The 15,606-nt window shown below is 38.9% G+C and overlaps 1 long non-coding RNA gene across 1 annotated transcript in view; it reads right to left on the reverse strand.

The window, feature by feature from the left end:
- The window catches only part of LOC110311115 (uncharacterized), a 58,610-nt gene extending 43,339 nt beyond the window's left edge, over nt 1-15,271 (reverse strand). The window contains exon 1 of the long non-coding RNA XR_002379915.3: nt 15,188-15,271. This is a non-coding gene — a long non-coding RNA (uncharacterized LOC110311115). The remainder of the gene's footprint in view (nt 1-15,187) is intronic.
- Nucleotides 15,272-15,606: the final 335 nt, after the last annotated feature.

Below are 15,606 nucleotides of genomic sequence, written 5' to 3' on the forward strand. Positions count from 1 at the left end.
TTCAGCCACTTGTTTCAAACGTGTCAAGAAACACTGAAAGGAAAAGACGGTAAAAAAAAGTTCACAGTCTGTTCGAATAGGATCTACCTGGGGTAGAGAACTAGCTGGCACATGACCCATTTGCCTCACATTGTTAATACCTCTGGACTTCAGGTTTCATGGCCCAGCTAATTAGAACAATTTTCTTTCTTTCTTTTTTTTTTTTTAACTTTTTCCAATTTTTTATTAGGTATTTTCTTCATTTACATTTCAAATGCTATCCCAAAAGTCCCCTAAACCCTCCCCCCACGCTGCTCCTCTACCCACTCACTCCCACTTCTTGGCCCTCCTGTTCCCCTGCATATAAAGTTTGCAAGACCTAGGGGCCTCTCTTCCCAGTGATGGCCAATTAGGCCATCTTCTGCTACAGATACAGCTAGAGGCACGAGTTCTGAAGGTACTGATTAGTTCATATTGTTGCTCCACCTATAGGGTTGCAGACCTCTTCAACTCCTTGGATACTTTCTCTAGCTCCTCCATTGGGGGCCCTGTGTTCCATCCAATAGCTGACTGTGAGCATCCACTTCTGTGTTTGCCAGGCACTGGCATAACCTCAAAAGGACAGCTATATCAGGGTCCTTTCAGCATAATCTTGCTGGCATATGCAATAGTGTCTGAGTTTTGTGGCTGATTATGGGATAGATCCCCAGGTGGGACAGTCTCTGGATGGTCCATCCTTTTGTCTCAGGTCCAAACTCTGTGTCTATAACTCGTTCTGTGAGCATTTTGTTCCCAATTCTAAGAAGGACGAAGTATCCACACTTTGGTTTTCCTTCTTTTTGAGTTTCATGTGTTTTGCTAATTGTATCTTGAGTAGGTTTCTGGGCTAATATTCACTTATCAGTGAGTGAATATCATGTGAGTTCTTTTGTGATTGGGTTACCTCACTCAGGATGAAACCCTCCAGATCTATTCATTTACCTAGGAATTTCATAAATTCATTATTTTTAATAGCTGAGTAGTACTCCATTGTGTAAATGTACCACATTTTTTGTAGCCATTCCTCTGTTGAGGGGCAACTGGGTTCTTTCCAGCTTCTGGCTATTATAAATAAGGCTGCTGTGAACATAGTGGAGCGTGTGTTCTTATTACCAGTTGGAACATCTTCTGGATATATGCCCAGGAGAGGTATTGCTGGATCCTCCGGTAGTACTATGTCCAATTTTCTGAGGAACCGCCAGACTGATTTCCAGAGTGGTTGTACAATCTTGCAATCCCACCAACAATGGAGGAGTGTTCCTCTTTCTCCACATCCTCACCAGCATCTGCTGTCACCTGAATTTTTGATCTTAGCCATTCTGACTGGTGTGAGGTGGAATCTCAGGGTTGTTTTGATTTGCATTTTCCCGATGATTAAAGATGTTGAACATTTTCTCAGCCCTTCGATTTCCCTCAGTTGAGAATTCTTTGTTTAGCTCTGTGCCCTAATTTTTAATGGGGTTATTTGATTTTCTGGAGTCCATCTTCTTGAGTTCATTATATGTATTGCATATTAGTCCCCTATCTGATTTAGGATTGGTAAAGATCCTTTCCCAATCTGTTGTTAGCCTTTTTGTCTTATTGGCAGTGTCTTTTGCCTGACAGAAGCTTTGCAATTTTATGAGGTCCCATTTGTCAATTCTCAATCTTACAGCACAAGCCATTGCTGTTCTATTCAGGAACTTTTCCCCTGTGCCCATATCTTCGAGGCTTTTCCCCACTTTCTCCTCTAAAACTTTCAGTGTCTCTGGTTTTAGGTGGAGTTCCTTGATCCACTTAGACTTGACCTTAGTACAAGGAGATAAGAATGGATCAATTCACATTCTTCTACATGATAACCACCAGTTAGTGCCCCACACTAAATGAGCTTGAAAATGACCCATGTGGAGCACCATTTGTTGAAAATGCTGTCTTTTTTCCACTGGATGGTTTTAGCTCCCTTGTCACAGATCAAGTGACCATAGGTATGTGGGTTCATTTCTGGGTCTTCAATTCTATATCATTGGTCTACCTGTCTGTCGCTATACCAGTACCATGCAGTTTTTATCACAATCACAACAATTTTCTGAAGTAGCTCATGTTTCAGGTAGTTGAAAAAAAAAACCCATTCACGCTATGCCATCATATGTTACTAAGCTTCTAGTCTTCTACCAGATCTCGTTACATTTAGCTGGGACACTCATGGAAAGTGAGGTCATTCTATTTAAACAGGCTGTTCTCCATGGCCACATCCAACACTCTCAAACTCTGGTATGCAGAATAGGAAGCAATGACACTCCTTCCATCTCATGACATGTGGCTTCTGAAAGCTATGCTTTTGATCTGCATGAAAGAGTTTTTTTATGCTCTAAACTTAGTGGAAGTAAAAAAAAAAATTAGATGAATATGTTTAAATTTGTAATCAGTCTAAGAAGGATTAAAATTGATCAGTGGAAATAAAATGTGGCACAAGATTTTAGAATTCACAACACTCACTAAAACAGTAAAATTAGAACTTCATATGGTTCTTGGTAGTAAGATTCAAGGAAAACATTGAATTTGCTTACACTTACCCGATTGGGGTCCATTGTTTCCATGTTTCCTAAGAAGTAATAATGCTAACAAACACCACCACCATCATCACCATATAGGCATATAGAATACTTAATGCTTTTAAATTTCTACTTCTTGATTAATCCATCTTTTATCAAAATATCACTCTGACATAAGACTGGTCAAGAAATGAAGAAATTAAGACATGCACAGTTTAGCTGACCTCCATGGTTTACTGTAAATGGTAAGAGTATACTGTTTGGGTACAAGGCACACATAAGAGTTCACATATGGTACAGCTATGCATAACATGTTTTATTATTTACAAATTCTGAGCCTTTATTTACTCAGTCATATAATCAAATTAGATAAAGTAGCATTAAATAGAGTACTATGCAGAGCAAACGAGATGTTGGTAAAACAGTCTGTATAATTTAGGTTCTCCCTTAAATGTTACACATGATATATGTGGAGCAAAGACATCCAGTTAAGTATATGAAGGTAGATTCTTTTCATCTGTGAGTCCTGAGTCAGCATAACTATTGCAAACAAACTATCTTTATTAAACTTAAGTCATTATCAGCAAGAAATTAATAAGTCCAGTACATCTTCTAAGTATAATGGGAATTTGAAAATCTATCTGCGAGTTCCTTAAGATCCCCTCAGCTGCTTTTGCCCCACACTAAATGAGCTTGAAAATGACCCATGTGGAGTGTGCCTTTTTCCCTTCATACTAAGTACCTCTGCTTACTGTATGATGGGCTCTTATATAAGTTGGAGTGACACTGTTTAATGTTCATGAATTGCACTGCGATTAGTTGAAGAACATGACCTATAGAAAGACACCATCCCAGCCCTGAAGGCCTCTGTGTTCTCAAAGACATCAAAAGCCAGGCTCACCTACTACTCTAAACATCTGCCAAATCATGTATGCTGTAAAAACTCTAACAAATGTGCAAGCAACCAAATATTGAAGACGTGACTATGCCCCAAAGATTCATGAGTTTCCAGATGCTCTCTGGCAAGGAACAGAGTACATAAATACTGTGACCACTCTCCTATAAATGCATTCTAATTATTTATCATTGGCCTCCAATGCACATATTTCAAAAACGGAAGCACTACAATGTGTGACATTTCCTGTCTTTCCACATAAGCCATGGAATCTTGAACAGTACCTTGTTTATGATTATCTCCCCAAAACTCTTGGGTGATATAGAAGAATATATTAATTGAGGACTTATTTGTTAGGATTGGTATCAGATTCTTCAAAATGATAATTTAATTTATTCCTTAAATAATCCTTAAATGATAGGTCTTAGGCTTTCATTCCATTAACAGATTTGAAATGGATAAAATAAATTGGTCAAAATTACATATTTTGATGTTAGAAACACATGTGTTGGTAGAAACACAATTCTTATTAAGGTATAGTATTGAAATGTATAATGTATAATGTTCATGATTAATAACTAACTGGTAGCAATATTTCTCAAGAAAAGGCTGAAAATAATAGCCTACTGACAGGAATAAGAGAATATGGGTGTAATAGGCAGAATTATTCCCTACCTCCTATACACATGTGCACATACAAAAAGAAGCACAGATCTCAGATTGGTGAGAGAGAGCTGAAGGTCACATATACTGAAGTTTTCACTGAACTGTGTAGATCCAAGCATTGATGTTCCATCATCAGAAACCCTTCTCCTCTGTTCAGTCTCTGAGAGCCATGATGGTTGGTCACTTTAAACATATTACAATGCCACCATTCTCTCAAAGGCAAATACAAGAAGTCCTATGTGTTAGTTACTTTCTGTTGTGAAAAAACAAAAGCCATGACCAAAATCATTTTATAAAAGAAAGAGTTCATTTTGGCTAATGTGTAGCTCATACTGAAAATAAATATCAGATATGATGTCAGAATTAATCCACACAACCTGCACAGAGATATATGAAATATCCCTTTCTGCTTTCTCATTTCCATCAACATCAGGAGCACAAAGAACATTCATTGATTAATTTATAACAAATATAGGGTTCAGAGTTGATTGCAGGGGAATGTTTTGATTATAATTTAGAAATTTTAATCACCTTGTAATCAATATCACTTAAGATTATGTGCCTGCTATTGGGGTGTATACTACAGATACAGTTCTAGTCCAATAGATAAGATTTGTGGCACCAGATACTTACTTATTTCCACACCGTATTAAATTTCTTTTGATTCTTTACTGTGAAAACACTAGGAGTCATATTATTATTATTATTATTATTATTATCATCATTATCATCATTTACAAATTGTGTTTAGTTTTATCCTAGGTCTCCAAGCTCTCTGGTTCTTGGTTACCTAACACATGTTGGGCATGTGTTCTTTCTTGTGGAGTGGACCTTAAGCCAAATCAGACATGGATTAGCTACTTCTACAGATTTTGTGCCAACATTGCCCTAGCATATTATCCAGACAGGAGAGATTATGAACAAAATCTAGTGTGGATGGGTTAGTGTTTTTCTATCAGTAGCCTGCAGAGTACCTTTCCAGACCAAAAAGACTAGAATATAGGGGTGAATGCTTCATAGAAACACCAGCTGGACTTCTTCATGTTTAATGAATTGTGTGGATGCTGTCCTCAGCAATGGGACTTTGCTGCCAGTTTTCAAAGAGCAACTCCTTGTTTTAGTGACATACTGGGTTGGCTAGGGATTTCCAAGGAACCCACTTGGCCAACAATTCAATTTGAGTGCAACCCAGTCCCTCCACTGGAATCCTTGCCTGGCTACAAGAGATTTCCAGCTGAGACGTCTTATCTCTCATTACTCAGAGTCCTCATTAGGTTCACCTTTATAGACTCCAGGAAGTTCCCACCACCCTAGGTTTTCACATCAACCCTACACAAAGCCCTATTTGTAGCCATTTCTCCCCAGACTCCCTCTCTCCATTCCAGCTTCACCCTAATCTTGATCCCTCCCATTCCTGTCCCTTCCTATCTCCAGTCCATCTATAAAGTCTATTTTATTTCCCCTTCCCAGGGAGATTAGTGAGTCCTTCTTAGATTCTCCTTCTTTACCTAACACCAGTAGGTCTACAGGTTATATTTATTACTTACTTAACAGTTAAGATCCCCTTATAACTGAATACATACCATATTTATCTTTCTAGGTCTGGGTTACCTCACTTAGTATGATTTTTTTTCTAGTTCCGTTCATTTGCCTGCAAATTTGATGGGATCATTTTTTTTTAACAGCTGAGTAATACTTCATTGGGTAAACAAACCACATTTTCTTTATTCATTCTTCTACTGAGGCTAATCTAGGTTGTTTGTAGTTTCTGGATATTATGGGGGGAAAAAGCCAAAATGAACATGGTTGGGCAAGTGTTCTTGTGGTATGGTAGAATATTTTTTTTAAGTATATACTTAAGAGTGATAGAGCTGGTATAGTTTTGAGTATAGTGATATAGTTTTGAGGTAAACTGATTCCCAGTTTTTTGAAGAATGACCATATTCATCTTCATATATTTGGTTTTACGTTCTTTTTCTTGTGCTTCAGCTATGTTGGATTATTCATAATCTACTATGACAGGATAGCTGCGCTCCAGTGAAGGCATGTCCTGGCTGTTATTGATTGTGTTTGTCTTTGTTGGGTGGGAGTTTTGTTTTGTGGTTTCTCTTTTCTCTCTAGATTTTTTTGAGTCTGATGGCTGTGTGTTGCCTGTTTTCCTGGCCAGCTCAGCTAGTGTATTTGCAGGGAATGCCTGCTGATGTTTTAGGCTAGAATACAGGTACTAGTTGGGGTAGTTAGGTCAGGAGGGAATGCTCTGTGGAATACACAGCAGATGTGGGCAGGAGGTAAAAAAAAAAAAAAAAAAAAAAAGACTGCACTAGGTGTTTTGTTGAAGTGCTAGGGATGAAACCAAAGGATTTGGTCTGGAAGAACAAAGAAAGAGAGGAGAAGGTTTAGGGACAGCTTACCTGGTTTTCTCTGACATGCATTTTTTTCATGACACTTACTCTATTCTTGCTATTTCTTGCTTTTCCCCTTCTATTCTTCTGAGACTAGAACTTGTCTTTTCTGGCCTAGGCTAAAAACCTTGTGCTTCATGGAACCTCCAAACTCACAGAGACCTCTGTCAGATTAAAACAAAAGAACCCATTTATATTATATCCCTCTAGCATGTACGTTTGCATTTTGGGACAACCATATGAACTTTGAGCTCCCAAAGGCCATGGTGTAGGATCTTGCCCTCATCAGTCATTTACATTTGTCCCTCCATGAAGCTAATATAGAGGCTTGCCCTCAAGAGACTACTCACATATCTGTGTGTAGAAATATTGGATCAACCCCTCTCCACAAAGCCCCTTTCCCCATTTTCTTCTCAACCTGACTGCCACCATAGTTTATTGACTGCTTCAATTGTCTCTTAATCATCATTGAACTTGAACACAAAGGACTCTTTTCCTCATTGTTCCAAATGCTGAGAATACAAGACTGAATGGCCACATTAGCCACATTTTAAATGGCTGTATATTTTTTTCAGTCCTTTACTTCTCAACTTAGAAGTCTCCTCTTGAGACATCCAGAACTTTCTTCTAAGATGGGATATTCTACTCCCTATGTGTGTGTGTGTGTGTGTGTGTTGTGTTATTGTATTCTTTTTACTTAGTATTCTCTGATGTTTACAATACATCAATAATGGTTGGTAAGATCTATGGAATGATCCAAGCACCTTCCCTGCCAGATGAGAGGTGTCTGCCCCACCCAGGAGGGCTTTGCTGGAGCACCTGGTAGAGCCATCTTGTTCCCAGATCCCTCTGAGACTAGTCTGTGCAGGTGAGAGTATGAACTACAGAAGCTAACTGCTTTTGGGACAGGCAGAAGCCACAGAGCTTCTGAGGCAGACCCCTTTTCAGGCTGCAGACATCTGAGAACCTTCCCTGACAGAGGAGTGGTGTTTGCCCCACCCGGGAGGGCTTTGCCAGAGCACCCGGGGGAGCCATTTTGGTTCCTGGATCCCGCTGAGACTAGACTGTGCAGGTGAGAGTGTGGACTACAGAAGCTAACAGCTTCTGGACAGGCCCTGTTTCAGACCTTCATCTTCTGCTAGGAGGCAGGTCTGAACACCAGATATCTGTGCATCTTTATCATAGATGGAGAAACCAAAGTATTCCACGACAGAACCAAATTCACATATTATCTTTCCACAAATCCAGCCCTTCAAAGGATAATAACAGAAAAAAAAATGCAAGGATCAAAACCACTGCAAGAGGAGAGCTTGCCTGCAGAGAGTGCTAGAACCTCTGAAACTCAGGAGAGAGCTAGTCTCCCAGGTATGCTGATAGAGGCTAACAGAATCACAAGAGGAACAAGCTCTAATCAGAGACAACAATAACAACTAACTCCAGAGATTACCAGATGGAGAAAGGCAAACATAAGAATCTTACTAACAGAAACCAAGATCACTCACCATCATCAAAACCCAGCACTCCCACCTCAGCCAGTCCTGGGCACCTCAACACACCCAAAAAGCTAGACCCAGATTTAAAAGCATTTCTCATAATGATGGTACAGGACATCAAGAAGGACTTTAATAATTCACTTAAAGAAATATAGGAGAACACTGCTAAAGAGTTACAAGTCCTTAAAGAAAAACAGGAAAACACAACCAAACAGGTAGAAGTCCTTCAGGAAAAACAGGAAAACACATCCAAACACGTGATGGAAATGAACAAAACCATACTAAACCTAAAAAGGGAAGTAGACACAATAAAGAAAACGCAAAGTGAGGCATTGCTGGAGATAGAAACCCTAGGAAAGAAATCTGGAACCATAGATGGGAGCATCAGCAACAGAATACAAGAGATGGAAGAGAGAATCTCAGGTGCAGAAGATTCCATAGAGAACATCAGCACAACAATCAAAGACAATGCAAAATGCAAAAAGATCCTAACTCAAAACATCCAAGAAATCCAGGACAAAATGAGAAGACCAAACCTACGAATAATAGGAGTAGATGAGAATGAAGATTTTCAACTTAAAGGACCAGCAAATATCTTCAACAAAATTATAGAAGAAAACTTCCCAAACCTAAAGAAAGAGATGCCCATGAACATACAAGAAGCCTACAGAACTCCAAATAGAATGGATCAGAAAAGAAATTTCACCTGACACAAAATAATCAGAAAAACAAATGCACTAAATGAAGATAAAATATTAAAAGCAGTAAGGGAAAAAGGTCAATTAACATAAAGGCAGGCCTATCAGAATTACACCAGACTTTTCACCAGAGACTATGAAAGCCAGAAGAGCCTGGACAGATGTTCTACAGACACTAAGAGAACACAAATGCCAGCCCAGGCTACTATACCCAGCCAAACTCTCAATTACCATAGGTGGAGAAACCAAAGTATTCCATGACAGAACCAAATTCACATATTATCTTTCCACAAATCCAGCCCTTCAAAGGATAATAACAGAAAAAAAAAAAAAACAATACAAGGATCGAAACCACATCCTAGAAAAAGTAAGAAAGTAATCCTTCAACAAACCTAAAAGAATATAGACACAAGAACAGAATGCCAACTCTAACAAGAAAAATAATAGGAAGCAACAATTACTTTTCCATAATATCTCTTAATATCAATGGACCCAATTCCAGACACTACCTCAGAGTGAAAGGATGGAAAACAATTTTCCAAGCAAATAGTCTGAAGAAACAAGCTGGAATAGCCATTCTAATATCTAATAAAATCGACTTCCAACCCAAAGTTATCAAAAAAGACAAGAAGGGGCATTTCATACTCATAAAACATAAAATCTTCCAAGAGGAACTCTCAATTCTGAATATCTATGCTTCAAATGCAAGGGCAGTCACATTCATTAAAGAAACTTTAGTAAAGCTCAAAGCACACATTGCACCTCACACAATAATATTAGGAGACCTCAACACACCACTTTCATCAATGAACAGATAGTGGAAACAGAACCTAAACAGGGACACAGTGAAACTAACAGAAGTTATGAAACAAATGGATTTAACAGATATCTACAGAACAGTTTTTCCTAAAACATAAGGATATACCTTCTTCTCAGCACCTCATGGTACCTTCTCCAAAATTGACCATTTAATTGGTCAAAAAACAGGCCTCAACAGATACAAAAATATTGAAATTCTACCATGCATCCTATCAGATCAACATGGACTAAGGCTGATCTTCAATAACAACAGAAATAATAGAAAGCCAACATTCACATGGAAACTGAACAACACTCTTCTCAATGATACCTTGGTCAAGGAAGGAATAAAGAAAGAAATTAAAGATGTTTTAGAGTTTAATGAAAATGAAGGCACAACATACCCAAACTTATGGGACACAATGAAAGCATTTCTTAGAGGAAAACTCAGATCTAAGTGCCTCCAAAAGGAAACTAGAGAGACCACACAGTAGTAGCTTGACAACTCACCTAAAAGCCCTAGAACAGAAGAAATCAAATTCATCCAAGAGGAGTAGACAGCAGGAAATAATCAAACTCGGGGGTGAAATCAACCAAGTGGAAACAAGAAGAACTATTCAAAGAATCAACCAATCAAGGAGCTGGTTCTTTGAGAAAATCAACAAGATAGATAAACCCTTAGCCAGACTCACTAGAGGACACAGGGACAGCATCCTAATTAACAAAATCAGAAATGAAAAGGGGGACATAACAACAGATCCTGAAGAAATCCAAAACACCATCAGATCCTTCGACAAAAGGCTATTCACAACAAAACTGGAAAACCTGAACAAAATGGACAAATTTCTAGACAGATACCAGGTACCAAAGTTAAATCAGGATCAGGTTAATGATCTAAACAGTCCTATATCCCCTAAAGAAATAGAAGCAGTCATGAATAGTCTCCCAAACAAACAAACAAAAAAATACCCAGACCAGATGAGATTAGTGCAGAGTTCTATCAGACCTTCAAAGCAGATCTAATTCCAGTTCGTTACAAACTATTACACAAAATAGAAGCAGAAGGTACTCTACCCAATTCATTCTATGAAGCTACAATTACTCTGATATCTAAACTACAGAAAGACCCAACAAAGATAGAGTACTTCAAACCAATTTGCCTTATGAATATCGATGCAAAAATACTCAATAAAATTCTCACTAACCGAATCCAAGAACACATCAAAACAATCATCCATCCTGACCAAGTAGGTTTCATCCCAGGGATGCAGGGATGGTTCAATATACGGAAATCCATCAACATAATCCAGTATATAAACAAACTCAAAGACAAAAACCACATGATCATTCTTGTTAGATGCGGAGAAAGCTTTGACAAAATCCAACACCCATTCATGATAAAAGCCTTGGAAAGATCAGGAATTCAAGGCCCATACCTAACCATGTTAAAAGCAATCTACAGCAAATCAGTAGCCAACATCAAATTAAATGGTGAGAAGCTGGAAGCAATCCCACTAAAATGAGGGACTAGACAAGGCTGCCCACTCTCTCCCTACCTATTCAACATTGTACTTGAAGTCCTAGCCAGAGCAATTCGACAACAAAAGGAGATCAAGGGGATACAAATTGGAAAGGAAGTAGTCAAAATATCACTATTTTCAGATGATATGATAGTATGTATAAGTGACCCTAAAAATTCCACCAGAGAACTCCTAAGCCTGATAAACAGCTTCAATGAGGTAGCTGGATATAAAATAACTCAAACCAGTGAATGGCCTTTCTCTACACAAAGGATAAACAGGCTGAAAAAGAAATTAGGGAAAGAACACCCTTGTCAATCGTCACAAATAATATAAAATACCTTGGTGTAACTCTAACTAAGGAAGTGAAAGATTTGTATAATAAGATCTTTATCTCTGAAGAAAGAAATTAAAGAAGATCTCAGAAGAAGTAAAGATCTCCCATTCTCATGGATTGGCAGGATAAATATAATAAAAATGGCTATCTTGCCAAAAGCAATCTACAGATTCAATGCAATCCCCATCAAAATTCCAGCTCAATTCTTTAACGAATTAGAAAGAGCAATTTGCAAATTCATCTGGAATAACAAAAAACCTAGGATAGCAAAAACTCTTTTCAAGGATAAAAGAACCTCTGGGGGAATCACCATGCCTCACCTAAAGCTGTACTGCAGAGCATTTGTGATAAAAATCAGCACGGAACTGGTATAGTGACAGACAAGTAAACCAATGAAATAGAATTGAAGACCCAGAAATGAACCCACACACCTATGGTCACTTGATATTTGACAAGGGAGCAAAATCATCCAGTGGAAAAAAGACAGCATTTTCAACAAATGGTGCTGGCACAACTGGTGATTATCATGTAGAAGAATTCGAATTGATCCATTCTTATCTCCTTGTACTAAGGTCAAATCTAAGTGGATCAAGGGACTCAACATAAAACCAGAGACACTGAAACTTATAGAGGAGAAAGTGGGGAAAAGCCTCGAAATATGTGCACAGGAGAAAAATTCCTGAATAGAACAGCTATGTCTTGTGCTGTAAGATCGAGAATTGACAAATGGGACCTCATGAAATTGCAAAGCTTCTGTAAGGCAAAAGACACTGTCAATAAGACAAAAAGACCACCAACAGATTGGGAAAGGATCTTTACCTATCCTAAATCAGATAGGGGACTAATACCCATTATATATAAAGAACTCAAGAAGGTGGACTCCAGAAAATCAAATAACCCCATTAGAAATGGGGCTCAGAACTGAACAAAGAATTCTCATCTGAGGAATACTGAATGGCAGAGAAGCACCTGAAAAAATGTTCAGCATCCTTATTCATCAAGGAAATGCAAATTAAAGGAATCCTGAGATTCTACCTCACACCAGTCAGAATGGCTAAGATCAAAAATTAAGGTGACAGCAGATGCTGGCGAGGATGTGGAGAAAGACGAACACTCCTCCATTGTTGGTGGAATTGCAAGCTTGTATAACCACTCTGGAAATCAGTCTGGCGGTTCCTCAGAAAATTGGACATAGTACTACCGGAGGATCCAGCAATACCTCTCCTGGGAATATATTCAGAAGATGTTCCAACCGGTAAGAAGGACACATGTTCCACTATGTTCATAGCAGTCTTATTTATAATAGCCAGAAGCTGGAAAGAACCCAGTTGCCCCTCAACAGAGGAATGGCTACAAAAAAATGTGGTACATTTACACAATGTAGTACTACTCAGCTATTAAAAACAACGAATTTATGAAATTCCTAGGGAAATGCATAGACCTGGAGGGTATCATCCTGAGTGAGGTAACCCAATAACAAAAGAACTCATATGATATGTACTCACTGATAAGTGGATATTAGCCCAGAAACTTAGAATACCCAAGATATAAGATATAATTTTCAAAACACAAGAAACTCAAGAAGAACAAGGACCAAAGTGTGGACACTTTGCCCCTTCTTAGAATTGGGAACAAAACACCCATGGAAGGAGTTACAGAGACAATGTTTGGAGCTGAGACAAAAGGATGGACCATCTAGAGACTGCCATACCTGGGGATCCATCCCATAATCAGCCTCCAAATGCTGACACCTTTGCATACACTAGCAAGATTTTCCTGAAAGGACCCTAATATAGCTGTCTCCTGTGAGGCTATTCTTGGGACTAGGACACACATAAGTGGATGCTCACAGTCAGCTATTGGATGGATCACAGGGCCCCCAATGGAGGAGCTAGAGAAAGTACCCAAGGAGCTAAAGGGGTCTGCAACTCTATAGGTGGAACAACAATGTGAACTAACCAGTACTCTCCCCCCTCCCCCAGCTTGTGTCTCTAGGTGCATATGTATCAGAAGATGGCCTAGTCGACCATCAGTGGAAAGAGGCCCATTGGTCTTGAAAACTTTATATGTCTCAGTACAGGGGAATGTCAGGGCTAAGAAGTGGGAGTGGTTGGGTAGGGGAGTGGGGGTGGGGAGGGCATGGGGGGACTTTTGGGATAGCATTGGAAAAGTAAATGAAGAAAATACCTAATTAAAAAAAAGATCTATAGAATGTGTTGCTCAATGGATGTCTGTGTTCTCCACTAGATATGGTCTTCATGATAAGGAAAATGACTGCCTTGTGATCTTACTGGTTGGGATCATGGAGTCCTTGTTAGTAGAACACTAGGTTGGTTATTAGAACACTGAATCTCCAATGCTAAGCTCACAAGAAACATGTAAAGAATGGGCTCAGAGAAAAAAAATAAGAGGACACAGACACCAGGACATAATTGATCAAAGGTCCTAATTTCACATGAGAGAAAGCCAATATCTAGGACTTGTAAGAATGTCTCCTAATGTCCTATAATGAACGCCTGTCATTTATATTCCAATGTTCATTATATGGTTCTATTGTCAAAGACATCTAGAAACTGCGCTATAACCATGGGCTATTACTGAAATGACATGTCAGGAAAACCAAATGAATCAACCTTTCACTGAGAAATGAAAGCAAAGCTTAAGGAAATGCCATCTGATTAATTTCCAACCAGCATATGTACTCTTTCTTTATCCCCTGTGACCAAGGTGTCAGTGTTCTATAAATATGGTAACAACTGCCAAGGTTATGGAAGCCGCCTACATTGTGTCCCTGAAAAGAGCTTTGGGATGAACTGTACAATGGAGAAACTTAGGCTTGTGCTTATTTCTGGGCAAGTCCCCTAAAAAGTTCCCCATTATTATATGGGATGAAGGTTATGTTACCAGTACCTGTAGCTATTTATACATTTGCTGCCTTTGTTCATATTTGTCTTCTTGGCTTTCATCATGTTTTTGTTTCTAAAACAAAATGATATCAAACATCTATCAATCAGTCAATCATCTAAACAGGTATAACTTTTTTTCTGAGATTTACATGACAGTTACTCTGTGAGCTTAGAGCTAAGCATGGTACTGAGTACTGTGTAGAGAAATAGTCTATACTGAAGACAGTGATATTCTAGAGACTGCAGTGTTCTCATCTTTTGAGTACCCTTATACCTAGGGTCCTGGCTTGCCTCCAGGAGTGTGTGGTTGATTCTCAGTGGCCATAAGGCTTTGAGAGTGTCTGTTTTCTTCATTAGTCACCTAAAGAAGATGATACCTGCCTTTGCACTTGGCTCCATCAGTGCCTAGACTAATTTGGCTCCATTCCGAAAAGCAGCCTAAACACAGCTGTTCTCCACCATGTAACAACAGATACATGGAATCAAAGCAGGGTGAAATTTGGGCTTCTGGAAGAAGAATGGTTACAGTTCTAGCTGAACACATTAAATTCTCCTTGCTTCTATCTGTTGGCAGCTTATATGAAGGCCCTGACTCAGCATTAGTAGTTCCTAAAGTTCTTACTTGTCCACCCTTGTCTGTGATGATTGATTTCATTGTTGGCTCATTTTCACTACTTGAATGTGGGATCTCTGGAGTGCCTAATTTCTTACAAGTTCCAATGCAGGGTGGAAGAGCTAGAACATGCACTGACTGGTAGACAGCCTAGTGACTCAGGATCTTAAGTATTTAACTAATCCTAAAGAAAAAAAAATGTGGCCCAGATTTGTAGTTAAGACTGAAGGAAGAGTCACTCAGCCCTGAATTATGCAAGGCTCTATTTCCTTTTTGGACTTCATCAGAACTTCAGGAGAAGAAAGCTTACCTTTTACCTTTGAGGAATTTCTTCAAAGCATTCTTTCAGTCAGTGCCGGTATTCATGGACAAAGAGACTAGTTTCAACATTCAGAAAAATGCCTCATCACTTCCTCTTGTGTAATCTCAGTAAGGACTGTAGATCTTCATCAATGAAGGTCAATGTCCAGTTTCATTTGTGACTGAAGGCTGCTACCAAGCGGTGTGTCAGTGAAGAAAGTGCAGAGAACATGCTTTTTCTAGGTAGTGTGTGACTAGCATGAGTCCTGAGAAGGTAGGATGGTGCAGTAATTAAGAGCATAGCCTTTGGTAAGCTGAGTTCAGATCCAGCAGCACCATATTCAGGTTACAGAATGTTACTATCCAACTTTGATGTTCTTGTTTCTAAGGTGGGGCTAATTACCTAATATCAAAAAGTATGCAACATAT

The sequence above is a fragment of the Mus caroli genome, unplaced genomic scaffold, assembly GCF_978045245.1.
Source record: "Mus caroli unplaced genomic scaffold, Mus_caroli_1 scaffold_16, whole genome shotgun sequence".
Lineage (NCBI taxonomy): Eukaryota > Metazoa > Chordata > Mammalia > Rodentia > Muridae > Mus > Mus caroli.